Source organism: Acomys russatus, chromosome 5, assembly GCF_903995435.1.
Source record: "Acomys russatus chromosome 5, mAcoRus1.1, whole genome shotgun sequence".
NCBI classification, from domain to species: Eukaryota; Metazoa; Chordata; class Mammalia; order Rodentia; family Muridae; genus Acomys; species Acomys russatus.
The window spans coordinates 2,402,339-2,415,454 of NC_067141.1; the positions used below are offsets into that span (position 1 = coordinate 2,402,339).

At 47.7% G+C, this 13,116-nt stretch overlaps 1 protein-coding gene across 1 annotated transcript in view; it reads left to right on the forward strand.

Annotated features, from left to right (window-relative positions):
- Positions 1-7,371: 7,371 nt before the first annotated feature.
- Positions 7,372-13,116, forward strand: part of Scnn1b (sodium channel epithelial 1 subunit beta) — a 56,504-nt gene continuing 50,759 nt past the window's right edge. Inside the window, exon 1 of the mRNA XM_051145166.1 lies at positions 7,372-7,463. The gene's annotated coding sequence lies outside the window, so the exon portion shown is untranslated. The remainder of the gene's footprint in view (positions 7,464-13,116) is intronic.

A 13,116-nucleotide genomic window follows, 5' to 3' on the forward strand; every position in this document is an offset into this window, starting at 1 on the left:
GGCTCTATCTCCTTCCATCCCCTACACAGCATTCATTAGTTTGAAAAACCACAGAACCAGGCAGGCAAAGTGTGAGAGCTACTTGCTACCCAGCCTGATTATCTGAAATAGGTGGCAGGTCCCACGTGCCAAAAGGAGAGAACAAGCCTCCTCTCACTTCCACATGAGTGCTATGACACGTGTGGTCCTCAATAAATAAAAAATAAAATAAACTGTAAAAATGAAAACCACAGAACACGTCATTCCTTTTGCCTCACCACCCCCCACCCCCTCACCTAATGCCTCACATGAGACCTTCTCAGCCTTTTCAAGGTCACCAAAGCCCAGCCTGGTCTTTCTCAAGGTTGCCGGATGCAACCAAAATCTTCCAGAGTGACATGGCAGAGTCTGTTCTCCAAGCGTCCTCTTTCCAGGCCAAGGCCTGGGAGCGCCGCCAGTGGGCAGAGAGAAGAGGGAAGCTATGTGCTGAGTGGCCAGGTAAGCGCCAGCACCCAGTCTGGCTGTGCCCTGTGTGATCCTGGGGTTTCTGGTTGCATTTCTGGGAACCAGGAGGTGGGGGAGGGCTTCTGGGCTTGGCAGGGACTGGAGGCCTTCGAGGCCACTGCTAGAGAAGAAGAAGAAAAAAAAAAATCAGACGAAGGAAGCTGAACATCCAAACACCTTCAGGGCACTGCCAAGAGATTAATCTGGGTTAAGATGACACTGGGCTCAGGCTGAGGTTTTTGTATCATATTTCCTGATTTTTAAGCAGTGGTTCTAAAGCAACAATGACGACAGGTGACCTGACAAAATGTCTGAAACCTGGACCTCTCCCAACCCCATGAGGACGATGGGCTGTATCCCCACGGAGTACCGAACTCTCAGACTTCAGTTCTGTTCGGGGGTGGGGGGAGGTGGGAGCCAGGAGGGCTTTGCCATCGTGTTGGGGAGTTCTTTGACACACTAGACTCCGCTTCTTCATCTGGAAACCAGAACCAAAATATAACGCAACCTCAGAAGATTCTTTGGATAAAGAAGACTTAGCGTTTCAGCTGTAGTAGAGATGGGGGCATGAGGAGAGGCCTAGGGACTGTTAGAGAGTGAATAAGGACAGAAAAGGGACATGGGTCCGGCCAGTTCAGAGGCAGGGGACATGCTATATAATCGCCAGGGCATTACCCAGGGACCTGACTGTAAACAGTAATGTGAGATTGCAGAGATGCAGACTCCACAGTGGGGCCTCTGGCCCTACAGGGGGCGCTGAGTCTCTGAGGGGCCCTTCTCCAAAGCCAGGTTTGCAATCCTGTACTCTGGCCAATCCCAGCACTGTTGGTTTGGAGCCAAACCCTCAAGTCTGTCACAATTCTACAAATATGTGTCTTTAAAAAAAAAAAAAAAAAATCTTAGCTGCCCCTATCTTTTGTATTTAAAAAAAAAAACAAGCAAACAAACAAATAATAAAGCAATACAACATCAAACTTCATAATTAGGAGGGTTTTTTTTTTTTTTTTTGGCTACAAACAACGAATTTCCATAGTAGCCTGGCGCAAAGGCAATACATAGCCCTGTGGGCTTGAACTGTCCAAAGGGCAGGGCTAACTTGTGGGATGGCTGTGGGTGGACCAAAGGACAATGCTGTAACCTTGTTTCCTTTAGCGCCTTTCTGGGCACTATCTCCTTTTTCTCTAGGGTTTTGTTTTGAGGTGCCAGGGCTTGAGCCCCGAGCCTTGTGCTTGCTAGTCAAGTGTTCTAGCGCTGAGCCACACCCCAACCTCATCATTTATTCTTATATTTCATATATACGTATGAAATGTATATCCTTGGGGGTGGGGCACACGCATCACAGCGTGTGTGTGAAGGTCCCAGGCATTGAACCTAGATCACCAGGCTCTGTGACAAGTGCCTGTACCTGCCAAGCCACCTTGTGGGCCCCAGCAGAGCTAAATTGGGTGCTGTTGCCTGAGCGAATGAGTGGGTTGTTAGTGCCACCTTCTCCCCACAGAAAGAATACTTACCATGTCTCCTATGCCAAGCGTTCTTCAAATTGTGTCTGGCGAGGGAACCAGGGCTTCAGCACCAAACAGGGCTGGCTTAGTTAATCTTGGATCCTTTCCTAGTGCCATCATCTCCTTGAATTATGCTATTCTTTTTAAAGCGGGGGTGGGGGGGGGGGGGGGAGGGTGGGGGATGGAGAGGGTGGGGGGCAGAGTTTGCTTCTATAATAATATTAAATGTTCAATTGAACTTCTATTGACAGAAATCCACTTCCCAGGACCTGTCGTGGTTCCATCCAGAAATGAAGTCACTAACTCAGCCCACATACATTCCTCTAGAGAAGAAAACAAAAAAAGGTATTCTAAACAAACAAGAACTAGCCAGTAGATCCATAGACCTGGCTACAATCTAGGCAGGTGCTCTGTGAGCTCAGAGCAACATCCTTATCTGAGAAGTGGAGGGGAGCAGATTTGCTCAGGCTGTCTTTGGGAACACAGTGCTCTTTGTTCGCAGTGATTTAAAATCACAGCCTTAAAATTTATCAGGCTTGCTGGGCATGGTGGTACTGTAATGCCAGCACTAGAGAGGTGGAGGCAGGAAGATGAATAGTTCAAAATCGGCTTCAGTGCATAGTGGTTTTGAGGCCAGCCTAGGCTACTTGAGACCCTGTCAAAAAAAAAAAAAAAAAAAAAAAGCAACAACAACAAAATGTCAGCCAAGGTACCTGGGAGATGGATAAGTCAACAAAAAGGCTGTCATGTGAGCATAAAGACCTGTGTTTGGATCCCTAGCATGTAGGCAAAATGCACACACCACAACATACATCCCTAATTCCAACACTGGAGAGGTGGACACAGGTGGGTAATATCATCTGCTTTCTGTTGCTGTCATAAAAACTAACTTGGGAGGGAAGGGTTTATCACATCTTACAAGTTAAAGTCTGTCATGAAGGGCAGCCAGGACAGGAACTCAAACAGGAACCTGGAGGCAGGCACTGAAACAGAGAACACAGAGAAACAGTGCTTGCTGGCTTGCTCTCCAGGCTCAAGGTCAGCCTGCTTTTTATACCACCCAGGGCCACCTGCCCAGGGATGCACTGCCTACAGTGGGCTGGGCCCTCTCACTTCTATTATTAAACAAGAAAATGTCCCTCAGGCTTGCCTACAGGCCAATCTGATGGAGGCGGTTTCTCAATTGAGGTTCCCCCACTTCTCAGATAACCCTAGCTTGCATCAGGTTGACAAAAACAAAACAAAACCCACAGTGGGGAATTCCTAGAGGTGTCTGGCTAGCCAGCAAGCTCAATCAGTGGACTCCAGGTTCAGTGAGAGATCCTGTTTTAAAAAATAAGGTGAAGAGTGATAGAAGACACCTGGTTTCAATCTCTGGTTTCCATACACATGCGTTCACAAGTGCACCTGCATGATCACACACACACTCACACACACACACACACACACACACACACACACACACACACACACACATTTGTCAGCCTGCCATCAGGCAATCTGGACTTCTTTGATGCCTTCAAACTCCAATCCTCCCTCCTTAGAAGTCATGCCCTGAAGAACAGGCAGCTGTACAAAGCTGATCACAGCAACCCAGGCCCATTCATTCCAACTCAGGGGGCTCATTCTGAAAGCATCTATAACACAGACCAGCCAAAGGGAAAGCCCTCACAAAAACACACATCAGGTTGAGCCATATGAAATAGCCATTTTTGGAGGCAAATAATAGCCAAATAGCAACTATTTCCCACCTGCCCACCTGAAAGTGCTAGAGCAGCAGTTCTCAAAGACCCTTTCTAAGAAAATAAAAAGTCCAAATTCACTTTCATAATGACACTAAGACATTTGTGTATCTTTTTTGTCTGTTTGTTTGGTTGGTTGGTTGGTTTTTGGTTTGTTTGTTGGTTGGTTGGTTGGTTTTTTGGATTTTTGTTTTTTCATTTTTCAAGACAGGGTTTCTCTGTGTAGCTTTGACTGTTCTGGACTCACTTTGTAGACTAAGCTCTCCCCGAACTCACAGAGATCCTCCTGTCTCTGCCTCCCTGAGTACTGGGATTACAGGCATGTGCCACTGCACCCAGGCTGTTGTGTGTCTTTTTAAGCAAGCTGGTCGCTGTATTCCCAGTGCAAAGGCAGAGCTGGCAGGATGGTTCTGGTGATGATGGTGTGTGACACCAAGACTGATGACCAGAGTTTGGTTCCCCAGGACCCTGGTGGCGGGAGAAGAGAACAGACTCCTGCAAGTCATCCTCAGACCTCTGCATGTGCATGCACGCACGTACACACAGCACACACACACACGCAATAAATCAATGAACAAATATATAAACACATAAATGAATAAATAAGCACAATTTTAACAACAAACTACAAAAGCAATCGTAAGCACTTCAGCTTATTTTCTGGTGCTCTTATACAGTTCTACACCAGGGTCAAGGAGTGCCAACTTGCCTTCTTGCTGACAGAGTCCCAAGGTGACTTGGGCATCAACGCAATGGAAAAACAGATTCTGTGTCTCTCTCCTGTTTGCCTGCTTGCTTGCTTTTAAGGCAGGGTCCCACGAGTAGCCCAGGCTGGATTCAAGATCATGCTCTTCTTGACTCAGCTCCTGTGTACCGGGATTACAGGTATGACCACCAGGCCCAGCCCTTTCTCCTTCTCATAAAGCCACCAGTACTCGATCACGAGCCTCCACCCTGATGACTTAGTGCTAATCACCTCCCAAAGGCCCCACCTCTCAATGCAATGGTTGGATTAAGAAATTGGAGCAGCATCCTGTCACAATGGGGATTCAAACCTACTGTGAGTCTCCGATAGAGACAGGCCATCTTTAAGGCATGCCAAGGGGTCATAGTGTTTAAAGCTGGGATTCCTTCATTGTCTTCCACCAAAACAACTCAGGGCAGCCAACTGGATGCGGAAGCACACAGGATGGTCCAAGGGCCTGTGAAGAAGACAGGCATCAGAGAAATTCAGTGAAGTACTTACAGCATCCTTCCCAAAATTTTCATTCTACGAAGATATGTTTTATAAAAGCATTTTACTTATGTCTGGGCATAAGGAATTTGTTGCTACTGTGTGATGGCTTGGGAAATATTTTATTTTGTGGGCAAGGAAGGGTGTGTGTGTGTGTGTATGTGTGTGCATGTGCGCTCGTGAGTGTGAGTGCGCATAAGTGTGAGTGTGTGTGTGTGACTATGTGTGTTGGCACACTCACGCGTGCAGGAATGGGCATGCTAGTGTGCTTGACTTCGAATGCATGTCTGGAGGTCAGAGATAGACTTCACGTGTCAATTTCCCTCTATTATTTGCCAACATGTTTTTTTGAGCCAGAGTCTCTTATTGAATCTGAAATTTGCCATTTGGCTAGACTGATTAGCCAGTAGGCCCCCAGGATCCACAAGTCAGGCCTCCCTAGCACTGAGATTACAGGTCCATGCCACCATGCCACTTACATGGCTGTAACTCAATTCTTCATAACTGCATGGCAAGCACTTTAGCCCCTGAGCCATATCATGCTTGGAAATATTTTTACAGTATCAGTGTTGATCTAACTTTATTCATTCCTTCATTCATTTATTATTTAGAGCCGGTCTCACTGTGCAGCCCAGGGTGGCCTCATTCTCATTATGTAGCTCAGGCTATTCTTAGACTCTGGGTCTTCCTTCCTGTTTCTTCCCAAGTGCTAAGATTGAAGGCATGTTCTGTGAGCTACTTTCTCATCTAGAAAATAGCAATAGGTATAACCCTTTGTGCTACTTTGTTATTAGTATTATTATTAGTATTATTAGTATTATTATGTTGTTGTTGTTGTTGTTTGGGGTTTGTTTTGGTTTGTTTGTTTGTTTTTTGTCAACTTAACACAAGCTCAGGTCTCCTGCAAAGAGGGAAACTCAACTGAGAAAATGTCTCCATCAGATCTCCCTGTAAGCAAGTTTGTGGGCATTCTCAATTGATGTGGGAGGGCCCAGCCCGCTGTGGGAGCTGCCCCCTCCACACACACACAGGTGGTCCTAGGTTGTATAAGAAAGCAGGCTGAGCAAGCCAGGAGGCACAAGCCAGTAAGCATCGTTCCTCCATGGCCTCTGCTTCCAGATTCCTGCCTACCTTGGCTTCCTTTGAGAGGGACTGGAACGTGTAAAATGAAATAAGCCCTCTTGTTGCCCAGTGTTGGTTTTGGTTGTGGTGTTTATCACAGCAATATAAAGCAAACTAAGATACCCATGTAAAGAAAAACTCTGGGGTCTTCAATATTTTTAAAAAGACAATAAGTGCGTGTAATATAAACTTCAAGAACTCCTATGTTAGGGGCACCCGTGGATAGATAGATACTCAGGAAGTGAGACAGTGTGGTTACTGGAAAGAAGGGAGCTGAACCCAAGAGGAGGGTAACAGTCACCTAGAGGAGGAGCTGGGATTTTGAAAGGAAGGCAGTGAAGAGGACAGGAACAGGAGTCCTTAGTGTGCTCTGTTGTAAATGCCACAATACTGGATACATATAAAAGAAAAGTTTGTTTTGGCTTCCAGCTCTGGACCAAGATCACTAGGTCCTTCACCTAGTGATGTCCTCCTTGTTGGCAGAGTCCCAGAGCAGTGCTGGAAGTCGGCTGCTCCTGGCAGACCTCGTCAAACTGACTGCAAAGGCACAGCCACTCCAGAGATGACCATTCCTCCCTTGACCGTGTGGATGCGTTCATCTGTTAACTGAGTAGCTGGAATGCCCCACTTATCCACGGGGACTCCTAATCGCCTCTTAAAGTGCTGCTTCTTGTCCCCTCAAAATGGAGGTTCAGCTTCAACTTGGAAGGGACAAACCGTCTTCAGCCCCTAGCACAGGAGTACCAGGGATGACTTAAGGCTACACCAGCAGTGCGGCGGGTGAACGCACTGGGAATGGCCAGAGATGCAGACTACCAAGTGGCCTGTCTGTTATCCCATTATCAGCCTGGGGCAAGAATGTTCTGGGGAGAACAGAGTGGAGGGCTTTCCTAAAATCCCCAATTTCTGCAGGGAAGTCTCAGCATCAGTATAACCGGCTGTAACAAGTGATGTGTCAGTGTGTGCGTGATGCGCTCCAGCAAGGTAAGCATGACAGAAAGATGGAAAGTTTGGGTGTTTATAAAGAGCGGGAACGCGCGGAGGAAGGTATTTCTGCACCTATGTAGGGTATAGAGTCTCTCCGGGGTATTGAGAATGGGACTGTTCAGTGAGAAGTGGCCTGTGAGTACTACAGAGGATGCGGGTGTGGAGCCTGTGAAGCGGGAAAGGGTGGCCAGGGAACCTGGCGGTGCAGACAGCCGGGCTAACCCAAGCAGGCTCCTCCCGTAGGCGCTCCCAGAACGGTGCTCTCCGCCCTCCACACTCCCTCCGCCTACAGCGTCCGTCCGGGCTCTTACAGGTGACCCGGCGGCGCCACAGCCACTCGGACGCCACCACCTTAGCTGCCATCACCGCACACTGGAGCCGCTGCCCAATCAGGTATGACAGCGACCCCTGCGCGCGCGTACCTGTACCTAGGCAGTGACCGCAGTCCTGTCCCCGAAAGCGGCTGAGCGCCAGCCAGCCAGCCTTAGTTTCCCACCAGAGAGCTTTGGGGTGTCTGGTCACCACCAAGCTCTCCACAGAGGGGACGATGGAACTGGACCCGCTGGGGAAGCAGGAAGATAGGGAAAGACTTGCTTGGTGAATCTGGGAGAGATTCGACGAGGGTTACACTCCTGTCGCCCCCGGAGGGAAGTAGGGCTGTGGTCAAGTCCTCACGCGGAGTGGGCGGGGCGAGCTGTAGTTCAAAAGGTGAAGGTAACAAAACTCGAGCGCATCCCCGCCCAGTGGGTTCTCCCAGTGCCCTTTCACAGAGAAGAAATGGAGGATCAAAGTGGGAGTGCGGTGCTGGGGGTGGCGCACACCTTCAAGGATCCCAAAGACAAGGTGCTACCTGTAGATCTGAGCCCAGGCATCTGACTCCAGAGCCTGGTTGTGGCCTCCTCTGCCAGGCCAGCCACCCCTGGGGGACACCGATGTAAGAAGCAGTGTCGGGGAAGGACCTAGATCCAGGTCCCAACCTGTGCTGTCTCTCCACCATTCCAGGATTTTTCTTTTTTTAAGCACAAAGCTAACGTCTAAAGAATGTCATGTGACAGACGTGCTGAACACAGGACATGAGGGACGGAGAACAAGAACATAGAGGGAGAAACTGGGGCTCGGGGTTCAGGGAGGAAGCTGCAGAATTTTTCCCACTCACAAGAAATTTCCATCAGCAAGGGTCATGGAACAGCTCAGTCTGGTGTGATCCCTGGATGAGCCTCTAGAGAGTTCCACAATGGGACATCTGCCAGCAAGCCAATACAAGGGGCTGTTCTTTCTCTCTCTTTCAAACCTTCCAAGTCCAGCTCTCTGTTCCCTAAAAACAACCACCATCTTCAAGTGGAGTATTTCTTCTAGGCCTTTCTCAACATCTATACGGTCATATATACAAGCCCATAAGAAATACATAAAATAGTAAGGTTGTGGGCAGATATGTAATGGCGTTGGGCAATGGTAGCTTATCCTCAACTCCACATATTCCTTCTAGAAACATCTATGTTGCTGCATAGACGTGGAGCTAACTTATAAACGACCATTTCAGAGTCAAGTTCAAATGCTTGTTCTTTGTTCCAAACTAACTTCACAGCATATGAATTAGGGGAGGGAGTACAAGGCCCCTTCTTTTCCATTGTACACACAGAAGCCATGTATGCATACATGTATAGTCAGTCATATGAATATAAGTAGGCACTGACATAAGACAGACTCCCCAGCACACAGACATACCGACAGGCAAACCCAGCTCGGTGCTAGCTATCCGTGGTCAAAGACAAACCCATTTCCCCTCTACCCGCAGTTTCCACTGAGCCCAAGCGCCAGGAAAGGGTCAGTGCTCACACTCTGCCTGTCAGTGCCCAGTGGGCAGAGATGACACCAAGGACTTTCTGACTGCCGCCAGTGTCATTCTGGAGGCTCAGTAGCTAGCAGTGATTGCTGCTCTTCCAGAGGACCCAAGTTCAGCTCCTATGTCAAGCAGCTCACAGCCACCCGTAACTCTAGATTCAGGGGATCTGACACACTCTTCTGACCTCTGAGAATACCCTCACATGGGGTGCAAATGTAGAAAGACACATAAATTTAAAAACCATTGGCTGACAAAGCTGAGTACTCAGTTTCCTGGAACGCACCCCATACTTTCTGGGTCTGGACAATACCGTAAGAAGATTATGACCATATCCTGAAAGGCCTGATAGGACCATCAAAAGTTTGATGGAGCATGGCATAGTGGTACATGGCAGTAATTCCAGTACTCAAGAGGCACAGGTGGACTGCAGGTTCGATGCCAACCTTGGCTGCATAGCAAATGCTAAGCCAGCCAGGGTTTCATAGCAAGACCTTGTCTCAAAATGTCAAAGCAAACAAACAAGTTTCTTTGAATATTTGATAACAGCCAGACTAGCAAGACTAGCAAGATGCTAAAGTCAAAGAGACTTCAAGTTCAATTCCAGCTTTTGCCACTTCTCAAGTCAAGCAAGTGCACTCCTATCTCTGAGGGACAGTTTTCACATCTGTCAAATGGGCTTAATGATAAGTCTCTCCAAACTGTTGAGTGTTCAAGTAGGGGGATGCAAATAAAATTCAGGAATTCTTGTTCTGGACTGGGGAGATCCTAAGATGGCCCTGGGGTAGAGACAATGCTGAGCTGCCACTTGGGACTTTTCCCACACTGCAAGGACAGCCAGAGTCCTGAGCACCAGGTAGGAGCCAAGAAGATATTTCTCTTGCAGAATGCCAAGTCTAGCTCACAATAGAGTCTAAACACGCAATGGTACTAAAAAAAAAAAAAAAGTCCTAGTGTGCGTCCATGCCTAAGCTAAGATGCCAAAATGACTTCCGGTGTGCACTTTTGGAATATAGGAGACTGTTGAAGTCACAAAGATATCCTGAGGTGAGGGGCCTGGAAAGATGTCGCAATGGTTAGAGTACAGGCTGCACCTACAGAGAACCTAGATTCAATTTCCATCATCTACATGGTGTCTCGCAACCATCCATAACTGCATTTCCAGGGGATTCAATGCCCTTTTCTGGTCTCTGAACACCAGGCACACACCTGGTGAATACATGCAGGCAAACAAGCCATAGATACAAAATTCAATAAACACATCTTTAAATTTTTTTTTAAAAAGCCAGCAGTGATGGTGCACACCTTTAATCCCAGCACTTGGGAGGTAGAGGCAGAGGCAGAGGCAGAAGCAGGCAGATCTCTGTGAATTTGAGGCCAGCCTGGTCTACAGAGTGAATTCTAGGATAGCCAGAGCTACACAGAGAAACCCTATCTCGAAGAGGGAGGTGGGGAGGGAAGGGAAGAGAAGAGAAGAGAAAAGAAGAGAAGAGACGAGAAGAGAAGAGAGCCTTTGGGAAGCCTTTCTAAGGCACACAGTGTGTGTGTGTGTGTGTGTGTGTGTGTGTGTGTGTGTGTGTGTGTGTGTGTGTGTGTGTGCGCGCGCACCATCTCCCCAGCCCCACATGTCCTTTTAAAAGGATAGGCTAGCTGCTTTGAAGAGATGGCCGAGCCGCTAAGGGCATGTATTGCTCTTGCAGAGTGCCTGACTTTGCTTCCCAGCAACCATGCCGGGTGCCTCCCACCACTTCTAACTCCATCTCCAGAGGAGCAGATGCTTTTGGTCTCCTTGGGTATCTGGACTCGAGTGCACATACCCACAGACAGACACATAGACACATAATTTTTTTTAAAAAAATTCTTCAAAATTGTAGCTTAGTCCTGAGATTTCTAAGCAGTGGCAACTTCCCTTTAGACCAGGCAGGAACCTCCAAGATCCCACAGTCCCCTGGAGGCCGTCCCTTCTTCTCCAAAAGTAACACAATAGAAAATAGCAACAAGACTCCAAAGCCATTTCTGTCTCCCAGATGACAGACCTGCCATCTCAGGTCTCTAATTTTGGCTCTTTTGTGACCATTTCCTTGTGGGGGAAACAGATGATACACAGATGAAGGACTGTTTCAGGAATTAAATGACTCAAAACACTTAAACCACTCCAGTAATGCCTGGGTGACCGTAAATATGACCTCGGCATTCTGATAATGGCAGCGTACACCGGCCAGACCTTGTTACAACATTTCAGGGAAAGGTACAAAGAGAAGGGAAATCTCTAAGGATCTGAAGGATGCACAGGAGTTCTCCTGGGGACAGAGTGACAAAGGAAGGCTACATATAGGAAACAGCCTTTAAAAAGCCAGAAGGGAAGCCCAGCATGGTAGCCCTGGTTTTTAATCCCAGCACTCAGGAAGCAGAGGCAGGAGGATCTCTGTGAGTTTGAGGCCAGCCTACGTAGCGAGTTCCAGGCTAGTTTTTTACATGGATGCTGGGGTTTTGAACTCAGATCCTCACACTTGTGCAGGAAGCACTCAGTGAGCCACCTCTCCTGCCCTATGTATTAAGTTTTAACTGGCAATTGGATTTATAAAGCAGATGCTGTGATGACTAAAGAGCCAACACTGTATGAGCTCACATAGATACAAAGATGAGGTCCTCACGGAAAGGGGCAACAGAGGGGGAGAGCTATGTGTCATGGTGTAGAGTCCCATGATGAAGGACTCATAGCAGTGGCATCTATGCAATGGCAGAAATGTGACTTCTTGCACTAAATTGTGTACTTTAAAGTGGTTTATAGTTTAGGAACAGGGTACATGTAGCTCCACGGTAGAACACTTGCCTAGCATGTGCAAGACCCTAGGTTTGATCCTCAGCAACACACACACACATACACACACGCATGCACACACACACACACACACACACACACCTTATGAGGCAACCATAACAAAAGAGGAGTTTTGAACTTGGCTGTCCTGGATTCCAGCTTTGGTTCCGACAATTCTCAAGATATGTGGACCCAGTTAAGTGAGTCTCTCTCCAAGCTTCGTTTTTCCCCTCTGCAAAATGGGGCAGGTGAAGTGCTGGCCTCACCTGCCCTGTTCGAACATTAAGTCATTTTGTGCACACACAGGGCTTTGCTGCCTAGGGCCATCACCGATAAGGCTCAAGGGAGCAGGGCGGCTCAAACCAGCAACTGGAATCAGATCCTCAGACTTCGGGTATAAGCTGACCTCTAAACCCAGGTGAAAAAGCTGGGCGTGGTGATGCACACTTGCAATCCAGCCATGGGGAAGTGGAGCCTAGAGCTCCCTGGCCAAACTGTTGGCCTAATCCCAAAGTACCAGCCCCATCTGGAGAGCCCATCTCAAAAACAACAAAATGGTCCACTCCTAAGAAACGCCACCCAAAGCTGACTCTGGCCTAGACACACACACACACACACACACACACACACACACACACACACACACACACACACACGAGGGGTTTTTCAGGGAACAAGTCTGTATTTTCCATCACTAACTTTGAACAAATTAGAAATTATAATCTTATAAGGCAAAATACAATATGTTGAGTCAGGTAAACTCTTGCCAGCTGGTAAGGAACACAGACAGATGCTGTGTTTCTCAGCCTTGGCTTGTGATTCCACAGATAACAGAGATTCAAATCCAGCCAGCCCTACCACTTAGGGACTGTGAGACTCACGCAAGTCCCTTCACTTGTCTGTGCCTCAGTTTTCTCATCTGTAAACCGGAAATAATGACTCTTCCATCAGGATGGACACTCTGAGGGTTAAAGGGTGAAACGTGTACCGCAGTGCTTAGCTCACAGAAAATCCCGACGACATGGATGTTATCTAACTAGATTTGAAGTGACCTGAAAGCCTTAGAAATTATGTTTTGAGAGATGTTATTGTTTGTTTCGGTTTATTGCAGCTGCATATGTACTTTGTCAGTGTGTGTGTGTAGGTATGAATATGCCACCACAGGTGTGTAGAGATCAGAGGACAATTTACAGGAGTCAGTTCTCTCCTGCTGTGGGAGTCCTGGGAGTGGAACTCAGGGCTTGGCAGCAAGCCCCTTTCCCACTGAGCCGTCTTGCAGGCCCCTGTTTGTTTTAGTTTATGAAGCTCTCACTATGCTATTCAGGCTAGTCTGAACCCTGGGATTAGAGGTGCAAGCTGCCACAAAGAGGTTATTTATTTATTTA